This window comes from Panulirus ornatus, chromosome 23, assembly GCF_036320965.1.
Source record: "Panulirus ornatus isolate Po-2019 chromosome 23, ASM3632096v1, whole genome shotgun sequence".
NCBI classification, from domain to species: Eukaryota; Metazoa; Arthropoda; class Malacostraca; order Decapoda; family Palinuridae; genus Panulirus; species Panulirus ornatus.
The window spans coordinates 2,573,898-2,580,000 of NC_092246.1; the positions used below are offsets into that span (position 1 = coordinate 2,573,898).

Genomic DNA, 6,103 nt, shown 5'->3' on the forward strand with positions numbered 1-6,103 from the left:
ATGTATGTATAGATAGGTAGATAGATATGTATAAGCATAAAAACACATGCACCCATATATATATATATATATATATATATATATATATATATATATATATATATATATATACACACATGTATATATTTTTTATTTTATTATACATTGTCGTTGTCTCCCATGTTAGTGAGGTAGTGCAAGGAAACAGACGAATGAATGGCCCAACCCACCCACATATATTATTTATATATATATTATTTATATAATATATATTTATATATATATATATATATATATATAATATATATATATATATATACATATATATTGGATAGCCCCCTCCTCCCGCGCGCGCGCAGAGGAAGGGGTTGCCATTTCATGTGTGGCGGGGCGGTGACGGAAATGGATGTAGGCAGCATTTATGGATATGTATATGTGTACGTATGTATATGTATGTATACGTTGAAAAATATATATATATATATATATATATATATATATATATATATATATATATATATATATATATATATATATATTCCTATACGTACATATACAGACATCTACATACATACACTTGTACATATTCATACTTGCTGCCTATGTCCATTCTCGTTGCCACCCCGCCACACATGAAATCGCACCCCTCCCCCGTAGCGCTAGGAAAAGACAAGAAGGCCACATTCGTTCACACTTAGACTCTAGCTGTCATGTGTAATGCACCGAAACCACAGGTCCCTATCCACATCCAGGCACCACAGACTCCCCTGGTTTACCCCAGACGTTTCACATGCCCTGGTTCAATCCATTTATAGCACGTCGACCCCGGTACACCAATTCGTTCCAATGCACTCCGTTCCCTGCACGCCTTTCACCCTCCTGTATATTCAAGCCCCGATTGCTCAAAATCTTTTTCACTCCATCCTTCCACCTCCTATTTGGTCTATCGCTTCTCCTCGTTCCCTCTACCTCTGACACGCACACACACACAACTAAAATGGGAGGGAACGGGAGCCTGGAAGTCCTCACCCCCATTTTTTTTGTTTTCCAAAAGAAGTAACAGAGAAGGGGGCCAAGTGAGGATATTCTCTCTAAGGCTCGGTCCACTACTTTTAACGCTACCTCGCTAATGCGTGAAATGGCGAATACACACAACACATACACACACACACACACACACGCACATATATATAATTTCCATACATATTCGCTATTTCCTGCATTAGTGAAGTAGCGTTAAGAACAGCGGACTGAGCCTAAGAGGGAAAATCTTCACACGGCTCCCTTCTCTTTTGCTTCTTTAAGAAAATTAAAAATTGTAGGGGAGGATTTATTGGCCTCCGCTCCCTTCCCTTTTATTCGCCTTCTATGACACGCAGGAAATACGTGGGAAGTATTCTTTTTCCACTACCCCCAGTGATAATATATATATATATATATATATATATATATATATATATATATATATATATATATATATATATATATAATATCCTTCCTTCTTTGATGATCCGTCCTTACATCACATATTGTCCTCAAATATTCTATTTCATACACATTCATCCTCCCCTGTACTCTCGTATCTTGGTCCTCAGCCTTGCATGCATACAATGTCATCAGGACCACTATACCATGAGGTGTATCCTCCTCTCACCACACACGTCTCTATGCGCTCATGGTCTTCGTTTCTCACACACCCTTCAGATTATTTCAGCTCCTATGGAAACGACATATCTACTCCTATGTATCTACAAACAATAATTCAGTTTCTACAGGTTCTTTCCATGCAAACTCACACTCCAACGAACATGCGTCTCTTGAACGTTGAACTTAAGAATTTGTTCACACTGACACACTCGTTCTTCTTTCGCACACTTTCACAGTCTCAGAATCCAACCAATTTCGTCAGTTCCTCACTTGGGTCAGCTGCCAGTGAATGACATGAACAAATATTGGTTGAAACACAAACACAAAACATTGTAAGATTTCCAAGATCACAAAGTAGGTGTAAACAGAAATGATCAATGTTAAATACATTATCGAAAAAACTGTAGAGAAATAACATGTTAAACTACATACATTATATAAAACTAACAATGGTGCATTCAGCTGTTACAATATACTTACTTTTCAGTACTGTATCAACTAAACCAGACATACAATGTTATCTTAAAGTAAACTTACAGAAATGATCTAACAAAAACCTAACCTTAAGCGTAAATTTCAAGCTCATGTATTTACTATTGATCAGCAACATGTCCTCTTTACTTTTTTAAAGCATGAAACATCAGGTATTATATATATATATATATATATATATATATATATATATATATATAGCGCTGCCGGACTCCACCATAGTGTCTACATTTCCCTGCTGCTGGAGGTAACGCAGCCGTAGGCTGCCGGAAGCTTTATATAAATTCCTGGATAACACCAGGACTCGTGTGTGTGTGTGTATATATATATATATATATTATATATAAACCCAAGGACCCCTCTTACGGGACTGCTGCAGTTTTCTGGCAGTGTTAGATCCAGTAGCAGGGAAGTGATGAACTCTTTGGAATGAAAAATTCCTTGGCGAGATTGTACTCTTTTTCACCCACTTGTGGCGTAAACTCACACAAGTGGAGTCCGATAACGCCTTCACACACACACACCTGGTTTAGGTGTGTGTGTGTGTGTGTGTGTGTGTGTGTGTGTGTGTGTGTGTGTGTGTATGTGTGCATATGTACATAGAAGTAAAGGCATGGTTCATATACATGGGAAGGGACAACACTACTTTAAAATTTTCTCCAGTAATACACACATGGTAATCACACACACACACACACACACACACACACCGAATCAACTGTAGAAAACTATATATATATATTTGCTTCCTTCAACATGGTTCTCATCTTCAGCATCTTCTCTGTTGCCATAACACTCCCTTTAGGCATGACTTTCACCAGCTGTTAGTTCTTACGTGGTTTTTTCCTCTTTCACGAAGATTTCAAGTCTTATCTAATCATTATCTGTTGAAGCTTTTTTCAAAGAAATCCTTCGTGTACGTTGTATGCCCCCGGCCGGTTCTTCTCGTGTAATCCCGTAACCATTCTTGTTTAGCTCATATCATCAAACAGAGCTGGGAGTATGGGATCTTTGCCTTCACCACTGCATTCTACCATCTTCCCCTGAAACAGAAGAAATCTATTAGTACCTGTGGATTACATCTAGATACCAGATAACGAGACGAAACCTCATCCTTTGGGACGATTCATGATTAATTAATTAATTTGAAGAATGCTTAATGGAACATCAATTAGCAGGCATCAAAAGTAGACTCTTAGGAATTGACAGTATCATGCATATAACAAAAATATATTTAGCTCAGTTTATCAAGAGTTAGAGATTATAGAATTGATATAACATACTAATCATATACCACATGGCTGGGTAACAAGAAATGCGTAATGAAAAACAACAATTGTGTTCCACATTTGCAAATACAGGTGTGCTGAGTTATGATGTGTGTGTGTGTGTGTGTCACTGTGTATGTGTGTGTGAGTATGATATAAATCATCTGACAGATGATGGTATAGTGATGGAAATACCAAAATACACACAGACAAGAACAGGGACAACACAGCTACATAGAGTTCATCCCTTTTGATCGTTAGAGGTATCTGGTTTCACGCAGTGACAGTAGCACGGAGGGATCATCCCACTGTAGCTGTGTGATCCCAACACAAGTCTGCATAATTCTTGGCAATGCCATCCACACGTCGTCATCATACATTCATCAAAATCATACATTCATCAAATGTTTTTGATTGTTTTTTTTCGTTTACTCACACACACACACACACACACACTATATATATATATATATATATATATATATATATATATATATATATATATATATATATATATATAATCACCACAAGAGGAATAAAAGGATAAATAAATGATGAGGTTTCCCCATCTGTGTCTGTCCGCCACTTACCTCCCCACCTGAGCCCCAACTTGCTATATATAGACTTATACATACGTATACAGATGTCTGACAAAGCAATTGCGAGTCGCATCGATATACCTTGTGAAACTGTGTGTGTGTGTGTGTGTGTGTGTGTGTGTGTGTGGTGTGTGTGTGTGTGTGTGTGTGTGTGTGTGTGTGTGTGTGGTGTGTGTGTGTGTGTGTGTGTAACAGCTTCATGGAGTGGAGCGGTATCGAGACCTCGCGCGGGGAAGGAGGTGGGAAGTAATCACGATCATAAGCAGTTTGGTACAATTTGATGTACATTTTCAAAGTTTACAACATTTACGACTACGAAATGTGAGTTTTGAGGAAAATCTCTATACGATACGAAAGGAATTTGGGAAACTAAATTGCGGTCGTGTTTTTACCTCTACATAACTGATTAAAGATTCGTATCAACGTAAACATAGACAACTGCTAAGCATTAACTTACGAAAACTTACTGCTGGTGTTAGATGACATGACTACAACTGGCAGGTGTTTAGAAATTAAGGACGTGTGTGTGTGTGAGTGTATGTTTCTGTATAAAAAAAAAAAAGAAAACTCTACGGGGGTTGACTACCAACCTCTACATAAATTCTGGAGAAGTGGAAGCATGGGTTTATGTACATTTATCACATATAAATTCACGGATGTATCGGCATAAATTCATGTATGTATATAAATTCAGGAACTAATGTCACTTCCTGGAATTATATAAATTCACGGATATGTATAGATTCGCGGATTAAAATAAATAAATAGATTCATACAAATTCATGGATTTATATATATAAATGTACTCCGGAAACTGAATTTCTTGCATTCAACTAGCGACACTAGCACATAAGTCCTAAAACCATGTTAGATAGCCTTAGTAGTTAGTTAACAATGTTAAAAGTTAGTTTTCAGATACGATATTTCCAGTGACTGGAAACCCGATTTTTGACCTCTGGTGAGGGATTTTGGACCACAATTGTGCGTTTCAGGGCATCTGGCAATACATGGGGAAAGCCTGAAAACGGAAGAGCTGAAGGCCTATGATGATAATGTCTGATGAACGATAGTGAATGGGAAGGACAGATGACACAACACCTGATCATCTGTGACCAGGTTATGACGAGGTTATGACGAGGTGTGTGTGTGTGTGTGTGTGTGTGTGTATGACCAGGTTATGACGAGGTGTGTGTGTGTGTGTGTGTGTGTGTATGACCAGGTTATGACGAGGTGTGTGTGTGTGTGTGTGTGTATGACCAGGTTATGACGAGGTGTGTGTGTGTGTGTGTGTGTGTGTATGACCAGGTTATGACGAGGTGTGTGTGTGTGTGTGCATGGGACAGCCTGATGATAGAAGGCCTAGTGGATTATAGCTAGGCTATCTGCTGGAGGATGGTCATTCTATCCTAGATTCTTAATCTATATAGATGGAAACGAGACAGGAAAGCTAGAGGATCTGGTTCATTCACGTAGATACTGGACGGTAAAGCAGATGAAGTCATATATAAAGATGGAAAAGGGACAGGAAAGCAAAGGGTTGTTGTTCATATAGATGGAGGCAGGGCAGTAAAGTAGAAGACTGTGATTTATATAGATGGGTACAAGGAAATATAGTAGAAACTTAGTTATAGAAAATGAGCTTAATGTTGTCAATATCCTCCACCCCCCCAAAAAAATCGATCGCAGGTGACAGTTCAAGGTCGATACGAACATGCATTGATGTCTGGATGATAAAGTCTGGCGGGTTGTAAACATTACAACTTCACCCTTAATTCTACAGTGATAGATCCTCCCATAAAGTGATACCTTCACCCTTAAAGTGATACCCACAACACTGCCTTAAAATTAGACCCTTAACATAACCTTAATATGACATCTTTACCTTTAAATAGATCCATCACCCGTTAACCTTTTAGAGGCACCTTCAACTTTCCCTTAAAGTGACACCTTCAACCTTACCTTAAAGTGACCCTTTCATCCTTACCTAAACGTAATACCTTAACCCTTACGTTAATGTGACCTCGTCTCTCTTACCTTTGAGTGACCTTTTCTTTCCCCCAAGACCAAAATCCTTAACGTAGAAGTATAACATTATGTTTACTGTGAAGGTAAGTACTC

The 6,103-nt window shown here is 38.2% G+C and overlaps 1 long non-coding RNA gene across 1 annotated transcript in view; it reads right to left on the reverse strand.

Annotated features, from left to right (window-relative positions):
- Nucleotides 1-244: 244 nt before the first annotated feature.
- Nucleotides 245-6,103, reverse strand: part of LOC139756713 (uncharacterized) — a 99,132-nt gene continuing 93,273 nt past the window's right edge. The window contains exon 5 of the long non-coding RNA XR_011714422.1: nucleotides 245-3,161. This is a non-coding gene — a long non-coding RNA (uncharacterized lncRNA). The remainder of the gene's footprint in view (nucleotides 3,162-6,103) is intronic.